Source organism: Hyla sarda, chromosome 2 (assembly GCF_029499605.1).
Source record: "Hyla sarda isolate aHylSar1 chromosome 2, aHylSar1.hap1, whole genome shotgun sequence".
Classification (NCBI taxonomy): domain Eukaryota; kingdom Metazoa; phylum Chordata; class Amphibia; order Anura; family Hylidae; genus Hyla; species Hyla sarda.
In genome coordinates, this window is record NC_079190.1 from 373,289,158 (window position 1) to 373,313,690 (window position 24,533).

Sequence of the window (24,533 nt, forward strand, 5' to 3'; positions counted from 1 at the left end):
TAAGTAGTGCTGCTATACATTCTGTTTTTTAATTACATAACTACCTAAATATCTGGCTACCTTACTACCTAGCTAGCTACCTACTTGACTACTTAGCTAGCTAGTTACCTTCATGCATGGCTACATACCTAGCTGGCTAGTTATCTACCTACATATCTGGCTACCTAACTACATAGTTATCTACCTAACTACCTGCCCTTTTCTGTGCAGGACACCAAGGAGGACATTATAAAAGTTTGGGGCCTATAGGTGGGGAGATTGTAATCACCAATATACTTGGCTTAATGTAATGTATTTATCTATGGCCACCATCAAATCCTCACCAAAGAAAATGCCACACGAAAGCAGACATCCAAAAATGATTATAACAACTTTATTGATTAAAAACATATGAGGCCCGGATGGTAACACAATCAGAATAAATAGAGTGGTAATCTCCCAGTACTAGTCCTCCTATACAGTGCTAGGGACATAGATATGGTAGTAAATAAATAAACAAACAGATGGGGCATGGAACAGAAATGTTAGAAGTACAGGCAAAGTGCAAAATAAAATAAACTGTCCATATTACAAAATAACAATAATGATAAGACAAGTAAGCTGTGCACCAAGTGGAGAGATACCTCCCCTCTCAACCTCGAACGTGCGTTTTCGCCCTTGGCCAAGGGCGAAAACGCGTGCAATGTCTTATAGTTATTGTTATTTTGTAATATGGACAGTTTATTTTATGTGGCACTTTGCCTGTACTTCTAACATTGCTGTTCCATGCCCCATCTGTTTATTTATTTACTACCATATCTGTGTCCCTAGCCCTGTATAGGATGACTAATACTAGGAAATTACCCCTCTATTTCTTCTGATTGTGTTACCATCTGTGATTCATATATGTTTTTAATAAGTACCTTTGTTTATTGTTTTTAATCAATAAAGTTGTTATAATAATTTTTGGATATCTGCTATCGTATGGCCTTTTCTTTGGTGAGGATGGGGAGATTGTGTATAGGAGGGGATGGCACTAGAAAAATGTAGAGTCTAACATATTTGTCCTGCAGATGCCAAAGAGATAAATTTTGGCTGGAAGAGGTCATCAAGGCGGTCAGATCCGGATGGAAAAGAAAACGAAAGAGGTCATCAGAAGAGAAATCTGTGAGTCCCCAGATGTAACTGTTATGATGTATATATCCTATGTACAGTTGGTATCTACCTCTATGAAGGGCTGCAATACAGTGCAAAGATTGCTGAGAAATTCAATTTTGGAGTGGCACATGTGGCAGAACGTGAAAAAGCAAACAAAAGGCACTGGGGTACCAGGAAGATGTGTTTTGCGCCAGAAACATGCATGTGGAATCGTGGAGAATTTTTTCTATGTTTTAGAACATGCTAGATAACCCCTTTAATGCCAGTGTCCTTGGTGTTCTGGGGCACAGATAGGATGAATGTCCCAATACTTGGTGTCTAGTGCAGTGGAAAGGCTGAGAACAGGGCATGGGTGAATCTTTTTTACTTCGGGTCACATCTCCAGGCTCCAATGTTGTCATGACTCTATACAGAGATTCAAGGTAGAGAAGAAAACACACAGGGGCGCTCCCTGATGAGGTATATCTACTGCTGTGCACCCTCCACCACACCACAGTGATATACCAACTATCATGTGCAATTCGGTTCGGCACGAATGCCTAATTTACCGAATTTTACCGTTTTCGGGCATTCGGACCGATCCGAATGCACGAAAACATATTTTAAACATTCCCGAATAGCCACGATAATACGAATAGCAAAGTAACAAATGCATTCGTTATTTACCGAATGCATGCGGTAAATAACGAATGCATTCATTATCCGTAAACGAACGCAAATAATTCATTCTAATAACAAAAAAATAATAAAAAAGATACAGTATTGATGTAAACAATTGTATCTAACGAAATGTATCTTTTTTTTAATGAAATGTTTATTAATTTTTAAACAGGGATCAATGTATTTGAGCAGGTAAAGCACTAAAAATTTAGCCGACAATAATAAAAATGAAGCGTGTGCGTGTTTTTCACTTTTTTTGTATATATATGGCCGTGCAGGGGACCATAGGAGAGCGGCTGCCGCATCCATACATTATACAGGAGCATCACAGCGGGCGTCAGGAGTGATACCCGCAGTCATCTTTCCTTTACTACAAGTACTACTATTCCCAACATGGAGTACACTCTGCTTCATGCTGGGAGCTGTAGTACCTGCATTAATAGACAGATCGCAGCGGGTGTCAGAAGTCACACTTGCTGCGATATGTCTATTAATGCAGGTACTACAGCTCCCAGCATGGAGCAGTGTGTGCAGAGTGTGCTCCATGTTGGGAGTATTAGTACCTGCAGTAAGGGACTCCTCCTGACACCCGCTGCGATGGTCCTTATGTGAATGTCGGGATCAGCTGTTCTCAGGGCTACAGAGCCGGGAGAACAGCTGACGCTGAGCTGTAGGTATACATCGTATATCTACTGCCCAGCAAGAACTTACAGTGAGCCTGCAATGTGTATATAGTATACACATTGCTGACTCACTTAACCCCTTGCTGAGCTGGGCGCTATGCACAAGCCCAGCAAGGAAAGAGCTAACTTACACTGCTGGACAGTGTAGGTTAACACTTTGGGCGGTATACACTATATACAGCTATCTATAGATAGCTGTATATAGTGTATACAGAAGACGAAGTCCAGCTTACTTCCCTCGAGTCCCGGGCCGGGTTCGTGTAGCTCCACCCCCTAGTGATGATGTCATTAGGGGCGGAGCTACGGAAGGGAACAAGGCTAGTTAATCTGAAGCTCTGTTCACATTGTCCATATTGTATGATGTGAACAGACCCTTCTGGCAGTGTCTACCCAGACAGAGAGACTTCAGCTGTTGCTAAACTACAACTCCCAGCATGCCCAGACAGCCAAAGGCTGTCTGGGCATGCAGGGAGTTGTAGTTTTGCACCAATTGGTGGCTCCCTGTTTGGGTAGACATTGCGTCATGGGTGCTCTCCCCAGCGGACAGCGCCAAATGTACCGAATGTATCCGGAAAAAAAACAAACCGAACACCCGAATACCGAATTTATCCGAAAAATCAAAACCGAAAATATTGCCGAACCGAAATTTTTTTCCAAAACGAAAAAACGAAACAAAAGGAAACAAATATTTTTATAGTGCACAAGTCTAATACTAACCTAGTGGGAGTTACACTGTAATGTGTAACTGTGATGGTGATGATGTGGAAAGATGCTGGCTGTGGTGCTCTAACCGGTATCGGACTTCAAGGCAAGAAGCCGATAATGAGTATACAGGAGAACAAATTGAGTGAAAAAATGGTATTGGGAGGCGCTGCTCAGATTGCGGACATAAGAACAGACTATTCTAGGCACAGGATAACAAATAGATTTATTGGGTATTGGGGACAATGCATTTCGGCATTCACTAATGCCTTCCTCAGGTCCACTAACAGTTCCCAAGTTTCATTGGTGTTCAGGGTACTGGTTTGAAGATCCTGCTTGGTGGCTGTGCTGCTGCAGTCTGTGAGACCGCAGGGGCGAGGAGGCAGGGCCATGACATCACGAGCCCCCGGCGCCGGCTCTAAGTGTTCGGAACATTTTGTTCCAAACACTGAGCATTTAACCCCTTTAAGATGCACGGACATGCTCACACACAGCTTACAGGTAACAATGGCTGCTTAAATAATGGAAACTTGGGGTATTCAGTGCCCATCTTGAAGCCTCAGGTTAATGACAGATTCCCAAAGATTCCCAAACCGCCCACATTATAAATATATGTACCTTAGATAACATCTGATTTTGTTTCTTCCTTTTTTTTTTTAAAGAAATAAAAGGTCCACTTTGACATGGCACAGAACACTCTTTTGATAAAATATACACTGATACAGGTCATATCCGTAAAATTTACGTTGATCACTTGTTTTATTAATAGCCTACATGGCTAAGTGTTTTTCAACCCATAAATAAACACTAATATAAGATATACATTTCCTGATACAATCCATTATGCAATAGGGGGACACGCTAGAACACAAATTCATTAAATCACTTACATACACTATTCATCGCCTGTCATGCTACAAAGATGAGGTCAGATTGCTAAATTATTTTCTCTTTCTACCTGCAGTAGCTGCTAATCCTTTTGTGCATTGAAATGTCTATCAATAAAATAATACAGTGAATTTTCTCTTCTGTTGCCAAGCCAACATTTAAGCTTTACTACAGTTTTATATCAATGCATGACAAGATTCTAGTGAAAAGCCAGCAATTACCTTGAATAAACCAAGAGTGTTGTGTAGCAATCCTTAATAAACAGTCAATAGTCACTCTATAGACATTGTGGTCTGACTGCCATTCGAAGCATAAAATATAAAATCTGATAAATAAGCAACAAAAAGATAACAAAGACTAATTTATACTGGGGTCCCTTCGGTTTCTGTCACCTTACAGCTCGTATTATAACTGTATGTATGTCAGCTATTCCCATAAAGAAATATGCAAACAACTCACAAGTCTGCTATAATATGCCTTCACTGTTAACTTTCCTCCCTTGCTAAATGGAAGTCATGGAAACCCTTAGTTCCTAAGTGATGAACCCAAAGCAATGAGATATCCGGCAGATATGCAAAACATGTCTAGTGGGAAGGCTAAATTAAAAGCAGTTAATTGAGGTTGTAGTATCTATGGTCTAGTTTTAGGATTGGCTATCAATGTATGTTCCGGGAATGGGGTGTCCAACTCTCACACCTGGTGGTCATTTGAATAAAGGGAGAATTTTACTATTTACCTGCATAAAACAGGTTTTGGTTATGCATGGTAGCACAGCTGACTCATTGCTTAGGAAAGTCCTTTGACATTTCAGTCCCAGAAATTCATTTTAAAGGTAACCAGTCTTACCCCATGTTCTTCTATATTAAAATAAAGCTATACAGCTGTCAGCATTGTATTCAAATAAGACCCAGTAGTCCTTAAGGCAGATTCTGGGGCTCAAAGAGTCATGTAGTCATTCTTATAATCATCTTATAAGAAAATGAAAGGGCTACAGCCCTTGTTTGGTCCAATTTTTCTTTATTAGCAGGTAGAACACACAGGCCATAAATCCATATCACTAGTAAAACAATATATGTGATCCTACTCCTATCTGTGTTGTTCAATGCTTGTCCCTCCAAGAGATCTTCATCTAACACCTGCTCTCTCTAAAAGGGCTGCCGAAGCTATGTGCATAAGCTTTTATAGAAGCTTTTATACTGCCTCCTGATTGATTGGGACAGCAGTTTGAAATGCATTAGGAAATTCCCTTAGGTTTAGTCACCCTTCTTCCTCTGCAATGGGGCTGATGTTATTTTAATAGGTTCTTACCTACCAAACTGACCAAAGTTCGACTTCTAGCCGAACCAAACTTTTAGCAAAGTTCTGACTGAACTAAGGTTCTAAGGGTTCTCTTCACTCATCTCTACTCATTAAGATATGAAAGGTGAGCTGTGATTTCTTGTTATGGGTGAAAAAAGACAGTTTCGGTTTCAGGCAGATTGATAAATCTGGGCTCGTTTGATCCTCCGAAAAACGTAAAAAAAAACAAAAAACAATTGGCTGCACCGCATTTTATATGTGTGTCAGTCACATTTTCCAGCAACTTTGTTCAAAGGGAATTTGGCTTCAGCAATAGGGATATGGCTTAAGATGTCATGCGCTACAATTCTGGGACAATATTCTGGCATTCTTTATGCCACCTAATAGTTGGTAGAAGTATAAACTAGACAGTTTAAGTGTCTGTCTACAATGCTAAATTTCAGCTGACAGAATTCATCTTTGGAATTCCACTTGCAGCACAGTCCTATTATTTTCTATGGAATTCTGCTGCCCTGTGTACACTGTTGAATATCAGCAGATAAAGTTTGCTGAAGGAATAGACATCTGCCAAAAGAATAAAAATGATCATTTTATTGATGGGATTCAGCATCAAAATCCAGTAGAAGTCAATGGGGCTTGCATTTTTATAAAAAAAAAATAAAAAAATAGTGTGAGATGAATAGTGGGAGAATTATAGCGAAAATTCTGTCCAGTATTTCAGGTATGGAATTTATTAAAATATTCCGCTGGAGTTTCCAATGGCCTGCAAAACACTTGTTCTCCACCCATTCTATTTTTACTGGGCAGCCATTTTGTGGTGTTCCTCTTTACACATTGAGCCTCATTTACTAAAGGTAATCCAACTTTCTTGTCAGGTTTTGCGCTGAAAGTGTGTCGTATTTTGTGTGTGACAGATTTTGCCATGTGCTCCCTGCCAGAGGGATGTGCTGCCATGTTCTGTTTCTCTATTTGTGAGTTACATTCGTGTTTTGTCCCCTCTTTTATTTTGTTTTTCCATGGCCAGCACTCTACATTCCCATTTGGCCCATGAATTTTTAATCAGCAGGAAACTGCATAAGGGTTTCCTCCCAGCCCTCTGGTTGGGAGCACATGGTAGATGTTCCCATTGGTGTTGACCATTGTTGCTGTGGTTTTTTGTTTGGTTTGGTCGTGTGACCCAGAGCCAGGGGGCGGGGTCGGGGAGCAATGGGGTTGCCTGGCCATTGTGTCATTCCCCCTGTGGGCTTGGTGTCGCAGCAGCACTAGTCGCTGCCCAGTGCTATGCCAGTGTTAGTTTAGGACCCACTCTTATCAGGTGGCCTTGACATGACGAGTGGACTTGCATATTTTGATCAAAAGGTAGACTAACAACCTGATAGTTTTTTAAATTAAGCTGAGAAGGAATTAGATCCTTGTACAAGTTGTGGATGTGTGGCCTTGTTCTGTTTCTCTATTTGTGAGTTAAATTAACTAATGTTCCTACATTAAATTGATGGATTATAATGGTAGATTTGAGCTCTGTAAAACTCCACAGTTCAGAGCAGGTATAAAAAAAAGCAAAACGTAGGGAAAAGCACCAACTTAGTAAATACCACCTATCGGCTATAGCACTGTCATCAGGTATGATGAAATGACATTGCAAATTATGCAAAGTTGTTTTTTCAAGTTTGCTGTGCAACCTCTTCCCAGCCAGCACTCTCTTCTCTTGCTGGTATTGTCTGGTCTGGTATGCAAATTACCCAAAAGGAGGCAGTCATTTTTTTTTCCAGGCCAGAACCAGAATTCTGTGCCAAACTTCCATAGCAAAATTTCCACTTTGATTCACCATCATTTTAGCTCATTTTCTGCATGGAATTAAAAATGCCCACATATTTCTGAATGAGCATCAGATTCAGTGCAGAGCAGATAAGCTGAATTGTAGCAATGTTTCAGCAGTGTGGTTGGGCCCTAAGAATGTGACAGATGTATCAAACAACCTGAGCCATTGTGATAAATCTGCTACACTTGTTGACTGTCTAGTCTAAGTTTACATTGTCTAATGCTAGGTTTACATATGCCAGTTGTGTCAAACTCAGTTTTTACATAAACTTTTCACTAGGGATGAGGAATTTCAGGAAAAATTTGATTCGTAAAGAATCTGAATATAAAGCTCTTCATTAAACTCCATTTAGTGCGGTCCAGGCTCCAGGGCATCTAAATTGACAAATCCACATGTGAGGACATGGGGTAAGGGACATTGAGAAGGCAGGATGACCCTGAATCACATGCAGCAAGCAGCCTATCAGCAGACAGCCACCTCTGTGATGTCACAGCCCTATATGATCGGCAGCTATCTTGCGGCCACCCATTCCAGCATTTTATTTCAGAGAGAGCATTTCATTGCAGGGAGAGATAGAGCAGTGTGCGTTGCTCAGAAAAACAGCTTGACTGCAACGATTCAGCATGACAGTGATGGAAGAGATAGAGAGAGAGGAAGTACACTTTTTGGTGTAATACACAGCGACCCTACTGCTGCAGTGGGGTGTACAGCAACTCTAAAATTTATAGGAGCCAGTGAGGTTAAGCACTCAAAGCCATTGTCACCTGCTATTAGTGCATGATAATACTGTACTGGGCTCTACTACACAGCGATTCTGTATTGCCGCAGTTGGGTGTACTACAACTCTAAAGCTAACATGGGCCAGTTAGGCTGAGCACTCAAAGCTATTGTCACCTGCTATTAGTGCCTAATAATATTGTACTGGTCTATACTACACAGCGATTCTGTAGTGCTGTAGTTGGGTGTACAACAACTCTAAAGCTAACAGGGGCCACTTAGGGTGAGCACGAAAAACCATAGTCACCTGATTACAGTGCCTAATACAGGTTAGGTAGCGGAGCATATTGTCCTCTCATAAATGTAACCTGTGCGTACATAGGTGGTGTACGTTATTTTTTATCCTGTCAAACTAATTTTGGCCTACTTACTGTGAAAGGCCAGCCAAAGCTATACACTTGTTTTGTAGCTTAATACAGTTTTAAGCGGAGCGTATTGTCCACATTGTTAAACTAATTTGGGCCTAGTTACTGTGAAGGGCCAGCCAAAGCTACACAATTGTTTCTGTGGTCTAATACAGTTTTAAGGGTAGTGGAGCCTATTGTCCTCCTCTCATAAATGTAACATATACGCATTCAGCTGGTGAATAAGTCTGTCAGGCAGAGAAGTGCCAGGTTGTGCACAGTGGAGTGGCAGAGGACTAAATTCATCAGGCAGAGGTCGCAGCAGACAAGGGGCGAGGGGCAGCAGGAGTCGCAGCGAGAGGCTTGAGCTCCCGGTATCAGCTAGCGGTCGTGTCTTTACCAGCAACCCATCTGCCGTCATTAATACATTAACACTGACATGCACTTCATCACAAGTGACTTCTGACACCCCCAGTCAACAGTCGGTGGGTTCCTCAGACACAACCCTCAGTTGGCATGGCCCGATAGCAGTCCCTGTCCTCCCATTGCCTCTGTCCTATGCTGTTCCCTTACCCACAGAAGTATCGTATGCTGTGGGTTCAGCTCCACTATTTAGTGAGGACGATCTACTAGGGGACAGTCAGCAGCTACTGCCCAGCCAAGAAGTGGAGGAGACATCCGCCGCTTCCCCTGCTAGGTGGGCAAGTAGTGATGAGAAGAGTCGCGTGGGGGGAGGTGTTGCGGGCGCTCAGGCTCCTGAAGACACTGTTGAGGAACCTAAGGAGGACATCAGTGACATGCAGACACAACTCGATGATGATAAAGCCGATCGCACTTGGGAGCCAGGTGCAGAAGGGGCTTCATGATCATCAGGAAAAAAGGGTCGCAGGTTGCCTGTGAGGCAGCAGCTAAGCCAGCAAGGCAGTAGCAAGGTTGGCAGTCAGCATGGTGGCAGAAGTGCAAAGTCTGGAGCCAAATGTGCCCGGGCTAGACCACCTGCTTTGCGGCAGCCTACCTTCAAGGGAAGTAGTGGAACACAGGTTCCTGGAGTCGGTGAATGTAGCAGTCAATCAGTGCGGCCTGTTGGTGGGAAGGAGTGGCAGTTTTTTATCAAGCATCCAGAGGATGTTAATCTGACCCCATGCAAGATGTGTGAACAGAAGACGAAGCGTGACCAGTGTCCGAATGTTGGCCCTGTGTCAACATATGCAGTATCACCATAAAGCGGCCTGGGAGAACTGTGGCTCCGATGTGGTGGTCCAGACTGCTGCATCACTCAGTGGAACGACGCTCCCTGTTTCAGCCAGCCAAGGCTCCACCACCTCAAACGAAGGGAGCTGTATGTCATACTCATCTTATGTCGCTCCAGATGCTCCTGCTCCTCCTACTTTGAGTCAGTCATTCCCCCAGCAATCCATCAGCAGAGCCATGTCCAAGAGAAACAGTATGCACCCACTCATCCAACGGCACAGAAGCTGAATGTGCTCCTGTCCAAGTTATCATGCTGCAGTCCCTCCCTTTTCAAGTGGTGGACTCGGCACCTTTCAGAGAACTTATGGCTTGTGCCGAGCCGAGGTGTAGAGTCCCAAGCAGTAATTTCTTTGCAAAAAAGGCAGTACCAGCCCTGCACAAACTTGTGGAACAGAAGGTAGGCCAGTCCTTGAGTCTTTTGGTTTGTACCAAATTGAACAGCAGCGCCTACATTTGGAGCTGTAACTACGATCAGGGACAATACATGTCCTTTATGGCCCACTGGGTGAATGTGGTTCCTGCACAGCCACAACAGCAACTTGGACAGGTCACCCCGCTTCCACCTCCACACTCCCAGGCCATTGGTCATGGGACAGTGTGCAACTCCACCACCTTATCCTCCTCCATGTCCTCAGCCTCCACTGCACGGACAAGTCTCAGTGCCTCTCCAGCATACCATGTGTGCAGGGCACGGCGGTTTCACTCTGTTCTTCACATGGTTTGCCTTGGAGAATGGAGTCACACAGGGGAGGAACTGCTAAAAGTCATTCATCAAGAAATCGAATCATGGCTTTCAACACGAAAACTGGAAATGGGAACTATAGTGACCGTCAAGGGGAAGAACATTTTGTCTGCGCTGCGTCAAGGAACACATGTTCAGTCTGGTTCCTGAAGTGATCCCCCGCTCTGCAAGACATCCTAACAATGGGAAGGAAACTTTGCATGCACGTTTCCACACGTTGAAATTCCACCCTTCATATGTTGGACTGACTATACGAACTGAGAAAAGCCATCACCGTTTTCTTGATGATCCAAGGGGATAGGGGTACTCCCCTGTGTAACTTCAATGTCAACCAGTGGCAGCTCATACAAGACACCTGCCGTTTGCTCAGGCCCTTTGAGGAAGCCACATTATTAGTCAGTCGCCAGAATTATGTGATGAATGACATCATTCCACTGCTTCATTTCTTACAACACGTGTTGGAAACAGTGGCTGGCACCTACATCTCATGGCCACATGAGCCCTGTGGGGGCTGAACTAGAAGAGGAGTGGGACAGTGGAGCGCAGTTTAGTTTTTCGCGAAATGGGTGGATTTTATAGTCATCTGACATGAGAGGAGAAGCAGGAGCAGGCTGTGTAGCTACAGGGTGATGAGGAAGACGAGACAGAGGACCCAGACACACCATAGCAAAATGCAGTGGAGATGTAGGAAGGGATTCCCTCCAAGTCACTGGCACAAATGGCACAATACATGCTCACTTGCTTGGGTAGTGACCGCCGAATTGTCACCATTCGGCAGCAGGATGACTTCTGGATCTCCACCTTATTGGACCCTTGCTACCGACACAAAATGGGGGCCTTTTTTACACCCACTGAGAGGGAGGACTAACTGACCTACTACAGAGACATCCTATGTAGTCAGTCCATCGTGCATCCTCTCACAGGTCTGACTTGGGAAGCCCTCTACACTCACCTTTCACTGCCATGGCTGTTGAGGAGGGGTGGGGTGGCAGGAACAGAACAGTTCCATCAGCAGAAGCCTGAGTCTACAGTCAATGAGGAGTAGTTTTCTTCACCTGGATAGTGAAGCAACTCATCAGCAGCAGGTAGACCTGAAGCAGGACTTGAATCAACAGGTGGTGGCATACCTTGACATGACCATCCCAACACACTTTGAAGATCCGCTGGACCTCTGGGCAGCCAAACTTGATTTGTGGCTGCAACTAGCAGAGTTTGCCCTGGAAAAGCTGTCCTGCCTGGCCAGCAGTGTGCCATCATAGCGGGTGTTTAGTGCGGTGGGGGCCTTAGTAACCCCAAGGAGAACTCATTTGTCCACGAAAAATGTGGAGAGACTGACCTTTGTGAAGATGAATCAAGCATGGATCAGCAAGGATTTCCACCCACCAATGCCTGATGCATCAGTGTAGATTGACCATGGTGCCACACCAACACTTCATAAATATGGATAATGCTAAACATATTTAAAGTGCTGCTCCCCAGTTACAGAAATTTCTCTGCATCAGACCACAAGTAAGTATTGAGGAAATGAATTAGCAAAAACATACGTTTTCTTAGGATAAAATATATGGACCCAATTTTTTTTTAATCTAACAAAAGGAAAGGTTTACAAAAAACACCATGTGCCACCTACACCACCAAGTATTGATGTGATGCAAAGACCTCTAAAAAGGTGGAAGGGAACAACATTTCCCAGGGACTTTAGGTGTAAATAGGGAGAGTTTCCTGTGTGGGGCTGCCCTTTTTAGGCTGAGTAACACTTGCCAAGAAGGGAATCAATAGGGCGAGAGTAGGGCCTTAAATGGGCACTGTCAGATACAAAAACTTTTAATATGTTGTAAAGCATGCAAAACCAATAGGTTTTGCAATTGCTTTCATTAGAAATTTCATACTGAAAAAGCCAGTCAAACAACTGCTCCCCCTGCCTGATTGGACACATACTAGTCCTGCTGTGTCCATGCGACATGGACACACTTCCTTGATTGACAGCTGTGAGCGCAGGGCTCACAGCTAAATTAAAGCTAGTCAGCTAAATTAAAAGTGTAATAAAAAAATAAATAAAGGTGCTAGACACATAAAAATTAGATGCACATGGTCAGGATTAGGTACTGAGTGATATATAAGAAAATGTTGTTGGATCTGACAGGTACGCTTTAAAGGGGAAGTTTTTACCACACCTGCTACAATGGACAATATGTTGTTTTCTACCACCTTTTGGAGGCAAGTGTTACTCGCCCTAAAAAGGGCAGCCCCACACAGGAACCTGGGCAATGGCAGTGTTTTATGTGGAAATAGGGAGAGTTTCCTGTGTGGGGCCGCCCTTTTAGGGCAAGTAACACTTGCCAAGAAGGGAATTAATAGTGCAAGAGTAGGGCCTTACAGGAGAAGTTTTTACTCCCACAGGTTACAATGGACCATTAGTTGTTCTCTTCCACCTTTTAGAGGTCTTTGCATCACATGGTGTAGGTGACACATTCTGTTTTTTGCACACATTTCCTTTTGTTAGATTAAAAAAAATATTGAGTCCATATCATTCCGCCACTATATTGTCTCTTCATGTTGATGACACCTCCAGGCTGTGTCATTCAGCCACTATATGGTCTCCTCATGCTGCCACCACCTCCATGCTGTGTCATTCAGCCACTGTATGGGTCTCCTCATGCTGCCGCCACCTCCAGGATGTGTCAATCAGCCACTATATGTTCTCCTCATGCTGATGACACCTGCAGGCTGTGTCATTCAGCCACTATATGGTCTCTACAGGCTGCCACCACGTCCATGCTGTGTCATTAAACCACTATACGGTCTCCTCATGCTGCCGCCACCTCCACACTGTGTCATTCAGCCACTATATGATCTCCTCGTGCTTCCGCCACCTCTAGGCTGTGTCATTCAGCCACTATAAGGTCTCATCATGCTGATAACACCTCTAGGCTTTTTCATTCAGCCACTATATATTCTCATCATGCTGCTGCCGCCACCTCCATGCTGTGTCATTTAGCCACTATATGGTCTTCTCAAGCTGCCGCCACCCTCCCCGCTGTGTCATTTGGCCACCAAATGGTCACCTCATTCTTCTGCCACCTCCATGCTGTGTCATTCAGCCACTATATGGCCTCTTCATGTTTCTGCCACCTCCTCGCTGTGTCATTCAGCCTCTATATGGTCTCCTTATGCTGCCGTTACCTTCACGCTGTGTCATTCAGCCACTATATGGTCTCCTCAGGCTGCTGCCACCTCCACGCTGTGTCATTCAGCCACTATATGGTCTCCTCAAGCTGCTGCCACTGCCACGCTGTGTCATTCAGCCACTATATGGTCTCCTCATGCTTCTGCCACCTCCAGGCAGTGTTATTCAGCCACTATATGATCTCCTCATGCTGCTGTTACCTTCACGCTGTGTCATTCAGCCACTATATGGTCTCCTCAGGCTGCTGCCACCTCCACGCTGTGTCATTCAGTCACTATATGGTCTCCTCATGCTTCCGCCACCTCCAGGCTGTGTTATTCAGCTAGTATATTGTCTCCTTAAAAATGTGCAAACTTGTGGTTTTCTTTTCAATTTCCCCACGCAGAGAGAATTTTTTTGGGTTGTGCCATACATTTTATGGTAAAATGAGTGATGTCATTACATAGGACAACTAGTCATGAAAAAAAACAAGCCCTCATACTTGTATGTGGATAAAAATATAATAGAGTTATGATTTTTAGAAGGCAAAAAAAGAAAACGTAAAAATAAAATTTGCTGAGTCCTTTGGCCAAAATGGGCTGAGTCCTTAAGGGGTTGAAGACATTTTAGTTGTATAATTGATGAAAAGAGACTTGTAAAATTTTAATTAAAATTAATTGGAATTTAAATAAATAATTTTGATACATAAAAGCCAGATAAGAAGTACTGAATGGAAGGTAACTCTTGTCACTACATTCTAATGGCATGAAGGACATTTCCAAAACAATCTGCATGTCATACTGAATAACAGTATTATTCACTAACACAGCACATTTCCTATGCATGTGTAGAACAAAGCAAAGTGTTCTACACCCCTATTGAGGCTCTCTGTAGTCCAGAAATAGCCGTTTTAAATAGTGATTTGCCCGAATAAATTCAGACTGAACAAAATTTTTTCGGATAAATTTTGCGAATCTGCCGAATAAAATTTTTCTAAATTGTGCTCATCTCTACTGTTCACAACTGATGCCATGACTGATGCTCAAAAAACTGCATAAATTGTCATTAATCAAAACCATCAGTTTTACATCAGTTGTCATCATTTACCATAATTTATAATCAGGTAGCATCATTTTTTCAGAGCCTCATTTTTTTTCCATGATGGAAAATGGTATTGGATGTTTTTTTTTTTTTTTTTTTTTTTAAGATTCATTGCATATTTTCGGTCACTTTATACCAGACAAAAAGAGAAAGAATTGCTGTAATCATATGGACCTACAGAATAAAGATTTGTGTACTTTGTACCGCATGGAAACTAAAGCAGTCCCAAAATAAAAAAATTTAATAAATTTTTTACTATTTCTTTTTTAAAGCACAGCTTATCATTGTAGATTTGGTAGTAAAATTAGCGATGTTATACAATATAATTGGTGGCACAAAAAATAAACCCTTATATGGGTCATTAGTTAGAAAGAAATTGAAAGCGTAGTGGCGAAGAACATTACTTGCCAAAAAAAAAAAAATCCTGGCTCTAGACTGGTACAATAAATACTACATTGTCTCACAACCAGGGTGCCTTCTGCTGTTGCAAAACTACAACTCCCTGCAGATCCCAGTGGGCATGCTGGGAGTTCTAGTGCTGGAGGCACCCTGTTTAATGCACCCTGGTTTGGCAATACAGATTTTTTGCAAGTACCACTAGCCCACCAGGATTAGGCCTACCTTTTATCCATGGCTTTATTAAGGAAGTTGGGAGAACTCTACTTCCTGTACAGTGATCCCTCCCAAAATACCACCCACTCACGGCAGTGATGGAGCGCCGGAGGCAAAAGCTGATGCTTGTAATGTACTTTCATTTCTGTCCGGCGATGCCTCCGGCGCTCCATAGAAAAACATGGGGTCTGACATCTGAAGCCACCTGACAGGTATGCGGCATGGACGGGGGAACGCAGAAAGATGTGTTCCCCTGTCTGCGATGTTTCGGCGAGTCAAATCATCTGGCGTCTAAACTGAGATGCCGGATGATCGTGAACGGACCCATTCAAATGAATGAGATCGGTTCTGGTTTAATTTTCCCTCCGGCGCAGCTTTTGCAGCTCCGGAGGGAAATGACGGCTGATGCCAAACATATGTAAAGGGGGCCTAACAATTAGACAATTTAAGTAAATCTGGGCCAATATCTACATGGAGATTGTATATTCTCACATGCCACTTGCTTCTACAAGTATGTGATAGGAAAAATAAAAAGTTAGTTCCATTCGAGGTATGTCATTGGCTACACCCCATATAGTTACATAGTTAGTACGGTTGAAAAAAGACATACGTCCATCAAGTTCAGCCAGGGAATTGAAGGGTAGGGGTGTGGCGCGATATTGTGGAAGGGATGGGATTTTATATTTCTTCATAAGCATTAATGTTATTTTATTCCAGGAATGTATCTAACCCTGTTTTAAAGCTGTTAATTTTTCCTGCTGTTACCAGTTCCTGAGGTAGACTGTTCCATAAGTTCACAGTTCTTATGGTAAAGAAGGCGTATCGCCCCTTGAGACTAAACCTTTTCTTCTCCAGACGGAGGGAGTGCCCCCTCGTCCTTTGGGGGGGTTTGACCTGGAACAGTTTTTCTCCATATTTTTTGTATGGGCCATTAATATACTTATATACGTTTATCATGCCCCCCTTAAACGTCTCTTTTCAAGACTAAACAATTGTAACTCCTTTGTTCGCTTTTCATAGCTAAGATGTTCCATTCCCCATATTAGTTTAGTTGCACGTCTCTGCACCCTTTCCAGCTCCACATTGTCCCTTTTATGGACTGGTCCCCAAAACTGAACAGCAAATTCCAGGTGAGGCCGTACCAATGCTTTATAAAGGGGGACTATTATGTCCCTGTCCCTCGAGTCAATGCCTCTTTTTATACATGACAATATCCTGCCGGCCTTGGAAGCAGCAGCCTGACATTGCATGCTATTCTGAAGTCTGTGATCTACAAGTACACCCAGATCCTTCTCTACAAGTGACTCTGCCAGTTTAATCCCCCCTGAGACATACGACGCATGCATGTTATTAGTACCCAGATGCATAACTTTACATTTATCCACATTGAACCTCATTTGCCAAGTGGATGCCCAGATACTTAGTCTATCCAAGTCATCTTGTAACCTATACACATCCTCTATAGACTGTACCGTGATACAAAGCTTGGTGTCATCTGCAAAGACAGAAACAGAGCTGTTAATGCCATCCTCTATATCATTGATTAATAAATTAAACAACAGCGGTCCCAGTACTCAACCTTGGGGTACACCACTAATAATCGGGGACCAATCAGAGTACGAATCATTGACCACCACTCTCTGGGTACGATTCATGAGCCAGTGTTCGATCCAATTACAAACTAAAGTTTCCAAACCCAAAGACCTTAACTTACCTGTCAGACGTCTATGAGGGACAGTATCAAACGCTTTAGCAAAATCCAGAAACACTATATCCACAGCCATTCCTCTGTCAAGGCTTCTACTCACATCTTCATAAAAGCAAATTAGATTGGTTTGACAACTTCTATCTTTAGTAAACCCATGCTGGCTATCACTTATAATACAATTATCCCCTATGTATTCCTGCATGCAATCCCTTATAAGTCCTTCAAACAATTTACCCACGATGCACGTTAAACTTACCGGTCTATAGTTTCCTGGGGAAGACCTAGAGCCCTTTTTGAAGATTGGCACCACATTCGCCTTGCGCCAGTCCCTTGGCACAATACCAGACACCAGTGAATCTCTAAATATCATGAACAGGGGTACAGATATTACTGAACTTAGTTCTCTAAGAACTCTTGGGTGCAATCCATCTGGCCCTGGAGATTTGCTTACATTTATATTACTTAACTTACCTTGTACCATTTCTACATTAAGCCAGTTCAGTACATTGCATGATGTGTTACCAGCACTGACCTGGCCAATGTCAGCTCCTCCTTCTTCCCTAGTATATACAGAACTAAAGAACCCATTCAGTAGCTCCGTCTTCTCTTGATCGCCTGTGACAACCTCCCCATTATCATTATTAAGGGGGTCTACATGCTCTGTCCTCTGTTTTGCTTTCTTTGCCCACCTGTCTCTCATTTAGAATTTTTGCTGTTTTTATTACAATTTTACAGATTTTATTAAGCTCCTTTCACTGTTTAAATGTTATAGCTGACCCATCAGATTTGTATTTTTTTAAAGCAATTTTTTTGTTGTTTATTGCTCTTTTAACATCATTTGTCAGCCATGTAGGATTTAGCTTTAATCGTTTATATTTGTTCCCCTTTGGTATATATTTAGCTGTATAGTTATTTAGAGTTGATTTAAAAATGTCCCATTTACCTTCTGTATCAGTATTTGACAACACCTCCCCCCAGTCTATGTCCTGTAGTGCAGCTCTCAGCCCAGGGAAGCTTGCCTTTTTAAAGTTATATGTTTTTGCCTTCCCCGCCTGTCTTTGTATTCTACATTTTAAGTCAAAAGTAACTATATACAAATTTGGGGAGAATAATTAGTTCCAAAATATTCAATAATAAATTAAGGAATATCATTTCAAATTTGTTGATGACTGTAGATGATGCCATTGTATGTATCAATAACTTGGGGGACATCATATTGTATGTTGTTAATGGACATCTCCTCCTTGGAATACCATTGGGAAGCATCATGGATGAATAATAAATTGTAATAGTAATGGCGCTTCTGTTATAAACATTCAGCCCAAACTAAATTCAGAGATTATAACCATGACATTTTTACTGTTTATTACAGTACAGGTAGAGTATTTTAATTTGACCTAACGTACTGCCACTCAAGTGTACGCATATCCATTTTTACTTGTGTATGTGGTTTTATTTTTCAACTGCGTTTTAAGAGAATTTTCACCCAAAACAGAAGTTAAAACCTCAGTCTGTTTGGTAAGTATTAAGCCTGTTGAGGCTGTATTTGTGTGATGGGCATACGTATTGAACATCACTCCACCTCTAGGCGGAGTTTACAGGAGTTAATGCAGGAGGGCGTGAATATATAACGTCCTCTGTACCCCAAGACTCATGATGCGAGGAGAGCAATGAACTACGGTAGCGTGAACGCTGTCACTCCTGTCATATATGCTAAAAGCAATGTCCCGTTATCTCCTACATCTTTGTTCCATAGGTTCATATCCCAGACAGGTTCTGGTACTGTACTGTAGTGTGCCTCTTTAAGTCAATGGCCCAAAGCAGTGCATTACAGTATGTTTAATGTTGGAATGGCATAGTGTGCTAGGAAACAGCTCATGCACAATCAATCCATTACGCTCAAGCAGATCAAGATAGCCACATTTCACACACATTTTCTGATGCATACTCCAAACATATGTACAAAACAAGAAAACATTTATTAATTACTGTTTACACACATATGACATGGCTTTCATACTGTTCAATACGCTCATGGCATTTATACTGTTAATACACTCATGGCATTTATACTGTTGATACGCTCATGGCATTTTATATTGTTCATACACTCATGGCATTTATTCTGTTCATACGCTCATGGCATTTATACTGTTAATACACTCATGGCATTTTATACTGTTCATACGCTCGTCGCTCACGGCATTTATACTGTTCATACGCTCATGGCATTTATACTGTTCATATGCTCATGGCATTTATACTGTTAATACGCTCATGGTATTTATACTGTTCATACGCTCATGGCATTTTATATTGTTCCTACTCTCATGGTATTTATTCTGTTCATACGCTCATGGCATTTATACTGTTAATACACTCATGGCGTTTTATACTGTTCATACGATCGTCGCTCACGGCATTTATACTGTTCATACTCTCATGGCATTTATACTGTTCATATGCTCATGGCATTTATACTGTTAATACGCTCATGGTATTTACACTGTTCATACCCTCATGGCATTTATACTATTCATACCCTCAAGGCATTCATACTATTCATACGCCCTCAACATTTACACTGTCCGTACGCTCAAGGCATTTATGCTGTTCATACGCTCATGGCATTTATACTGTCCATATGCTTATCGCATTTACACTGTTTACATGCTGTGGCATTTACACTGTTTGTACGCTGCGATATTTATCTTACACTGTGGCATTAACACTGTTCATACACTGTGGCAGCTACACTGCTCATGCACTGTAACATTTATATTGTTCATATGCTCATGGCATTTATTCTGTTTGTACACTTAGGACATCCATACTGTTTATACGCTCAGGAAATCCATACTATTTCATACTGTTCATACGTTCATGGCATTGATAATGTTCATACATTCATGACATTTATATTGTTTAGGTGCTTGTGACACTTATACTGGTCATACGCACATATTATTCATGCTGTTCTTACGCTCATGCCATCGATATTGCTCATACGTTCATGGCATTTATACTGTTCATACACTCATGGCATTTTTTCACTTTTCATACACTCATGGCATTTATACTGTCCGTACGTCCATGGCGTATATACTGTTTAGGTGCTCATGGTATTAATTAGCTCATGCACCCATAGTATTTATACTGTTGTTACGCTCTTGCCATTTATACTCTGCATACGTTCATGGCATTCATACTGCTCATATGCTCATGGCATTCATACTGGTCGTATTCTCATAATATTCATACTGTTCATACGCCCATAGGTTTTACTGTCTAAATGCCCATGGCATTTTTTACTGTTCATATGCTCATTGCATATATACTGGTCATACGCTCATGGCATTCATACTGTTTCATATGCCCATGGCTTTTATACTGTTCATACGCTCATTGTATTTTTAGTGGTCATACGCTCATGGCATTATGTACGTTCATGGCATTTACACTACGTTCAGTATGCATACTGTTCACACGTTATTATCATTTTTACAGTCATATGCTCGTGGCGTGCATACAGTTCATACACTTATTATATTTATACTGTTCATACATTAATGGCATTTTTACTAATCATACACTAATGGCATTTATACTGATCATATGCTCATGGCATTTACACAGGCCTTATGCTCATGCCATTTACATACGCCTACGGCATTCGTACTGTTCATATGCTCAAAGTATTCATACTGCTAATAGTATTTACACTGTTCATATGTTCTTGGCTTTTACTGTTCATACGCTCATGGTTTTCTACGGTTCATAAGCTAAATGCAGTTATACTGTTTGTACGCATGGCTTTTTTGCTGATCATTCGCTCTTGTTCATACATCCATTGTATTTATGCTGCACATGCACTTTTGATGTTTGTACTGGTTGTGTGCTCGTACTGTTTGTGCTGCGCATTTATTCGTGGAGTGGTGTTAACGCATCCATGGTGTTTGTTCTGTGCATGCGCTTTTGGCGTTTGCTTTCATATGCCCATGACATTTTTTGTGCTGCGCAGGCACTCGTGGCATTTGTGTTTCATACGCCCCTGGCGTTTGTGCTGTTCGGACGCTTGTGGTGTTGGTGCCATACAAAGGTGCATGACGTTGGTGCGTTTGTGGTGTTTGTACGGTGCATACACTTATAGTTTTTACTGTACATAGTGATTGCTTCTATGCGGTTCATGTATTTATATCATACACACGCTCATACCATTTATACGGCTCATATGCTTATAGTTTACACTGTGCTCATACTTGGGGCTTACGTTATAGTTATTTACGGCTGGTGCTTGTCCATTCTCATGCTTGCAGGAGGTGATCTGTGCATGGCATGAATTCAATGCTTTGTTCATATTAATTATGTATGTTTTGTATTTATCTGGGGTGTATTGTCTAGTTTACAGCATTAAATATAGGGCAGGTGTTCATAGTATCTTACCATAATGTTCTCACCATGCTTTAGGCATCATAAAGCACACATGGCATGCCTACCATGCCTGCAGGGGAGGTACTATTCAGTTATTGTTAACATGTCTGCACAAGCAATATCCTCATGACACACAGGCAGTGGTTACCTGTCATGCCCAACATGTCTACTCAGGGGGGAGGGTACACTGCAGAGTTATTGTCACTAACACATAGGTGGTTGTTTACCTGTTATGCCTGCCACATCTGCAGGGGGAGGCCCCCAATGCAGGTTATTGTTAATGACACGCCTTCAGAGCAATAACATTTTGACACATAGGTTGTTGTTTACCCATCATGCTTGCCACATCTGCGGGGGGAGGAACCGCACTGGTTATTGTTCCTGACACACCTTCAGAGCAATAACATTACGACAGATAGGTGGTTGTTTACCCGTTATGCCTGCCACGTCTGCAGGAGGAGGCACCACGCAGGCTATTGTTACTGACATGTCTTTAAGAGCAATAACACCACGGCACATACATGGTTGTTTATCCGTTATGCCCGCCATGTCTGCAGGGGGATACACCATGCAGGTATTGTTACTGACACGCCTTCAGAGCAATAACATTAGGACACACAGGTGGTTGTTTACCCGTTATGCTTGCCACGTCGACAGAGGAACACACAATGCAGGTTATTGTTACTGACACGCTTTCAGAGCAATAACATTACTACACATAGGTGCTTGTTTACCCATTCTGCCTGCCACGTTCGCAAGGAGATACACCACATAGGTTATTGTTACTGACACACCTTCAGAGTATTAACTACTACACATAGGGGTTATTTACCCGTTATGCCTGCCACATCAGTAGGGGGGTACACAACGCAGGTTATTGATACGCCTTTAAGAGCAATAACTTGGCAACATACAGGTGGTTGTTTACTCGTTATACATGCTACATTGACAGGGGGATGCACCACATAGGTATTGTGACTGACATGTTCATTCAAATACAACATCTCAATATCAAGTGCTTACATATTCGTGGTACCTGCCACATCTGCAGGGGGATTCACTACCTAAGTTACTACTGACACTACTTCAGGTCTCACAGTAAGGGTATGACTGACTGTGTGTAGTTAGGTCTCATCCTCAGGTAAGCTGTTACATGAGTCTTGTTTAATCTACAGGTGAACTTGCATCACAATGTCATCTCCTTCAAAGGTCTGTCATGTTGTCAGGTTTTATCATTGGTCTAACAAGATATGTTTGACTCTTAATGGCAGGGACAACATTATGTTAATGCCTGGCAAGCATTTAACAGTTTCCCTATTGCTGTGTTAATAAAGGTAAGTTGGTAATTAATGGATAGCTGCATTCTGTTTCGCGAGATACAGCCCAGCATAGGGTATGTGAGGTGTGAGGTGGCTAGAGTGTGAGGTGTTAATATATGATAATTATTATCATTGTTATTCATCCTACCAGGTTGACTTTTTTGCCCACTAAAGGCGTGCCCTCGGATGCAGTTTATGGCACACCTCTGAGCGCTTTGCTGAGGTTATTTTATTTCTCACAGGTAGGTATGCAATGGTTTCAGCCCCAAGCATGAGTGTGAAGCCCTGAGTACAAGTGTTAAGCCTGCTAAGGCTGTATTTCTGTGAGGGGCGTAAGTATTGAACACCCCGCCACCTCTAGGCGGAGTTTACAGGAGTTAGTGCCGGAGGGCGTGAGTATATAATGCACCCTAAGGCGTGGCATACGGGGCATTTTGCGGAACCTGACCATCCCTCCCTTATATTTATTAATTCCTTATAGGGTATGCCCACTAAAGGCATGCCCTCAGACACGGTTTATGGCACACCTTTGACCGTTTTGCTAAGGTTATTGTATTTCTCATGGGTAGGTATGCAACGGTTGCAGCCACAAGCACGAGTGTGAAGCCCTGAGTACAATAATAATTCTTTAACAGAAATATTGGCATTTGCGTGTATTGTTGCTACAGCAACTTTGCAAAACTGACAACAGGTTGGTTGTCACTTTGAATTATCTTCTCCATAAATCGTCACTTGTCATTCTTAAATAGGCTGAGATGATATTTAGTCATGAGTTTCTCAGAAGCTACCGTAATTCAAAAACAGCATCCACTATGGCTGCACTTCCTGCAATGGTACATCTGTTGTCATATAGTACTTTATTTTAAACTTTAGGGAAATGGGCAGGTTTCCTGCTTTAAGAAAGAAAGAAAGAAATATTTACATAAATAACTATAGTTACCTCCCTCAATTTATTTTCTCATGTGAGCAGATGCGATATGGAGTCACATGATTCTGATCATGTGTACGGAAGTGCGCACGACTTCTACACGCAGGCGCTTTGATTACATACCCACGCTTACATTGCCATTATACTGAGGTGGTAGATGTCTCCTCCCTACTTGAAAGTATGTATTAGTTTTCTTTATTAATTGCGTGTTCACATGTATTTGTATTTTTAGTAATTATGTGTAATTGTTGGAAAGGTATGATTTCCAAGCGATCTTTTAACTTTTTATACATTATTTACACTTATGCACTATATCACTTATATGGGATTCATGTACTTTATTTACTTATGAATACATGAATATGATCTATGAACATTTTATGTACATTTTGATAATTGTCACAATTTGAAGTGGATTTCCACTTAATGAAGTGTATGGGTATAAAAGCCCTCTTATTTGTGTGTGTGTGTGTGTGTGTGTGTCACTATGCTTGAAAATGGAGTTGAAATGTTGTAATGCTTACATGAGAAAATAAATCACAGTCATTTTGGAAAAAAAATAGTAATGCTCACATAAGAAAATAAATCACAGTTATTTGGAGTGCTGTGCTTTGTTTTGGTTTCTATTTATGGATGGACTTTGGTCGGGTCTTGCTTGGCGCTGGCACCATTTAGTAGTGCTGCAATTTTGTTTTTCTTTAAGTAGGCAGCCTAGTCATGTTTTTACAAAAACAATATTAACCATACAACCCCTTTAAAGGTTGACCTGTGATTTATACAGAACTACAGTGTTTTTTTTAGTAATTTTACAACTGATGCTACAAAAAAAATCTAGAAGTCTAAAGGGTAGAGAAAATGTATGAAAACTACAAGTGTATATTTACATATTTGTCTATCTATCTATTTATCTATCTATAACGCAGATAGGATGCAGCACACCAACAAAGTATAATGCAAAAAGTGCTT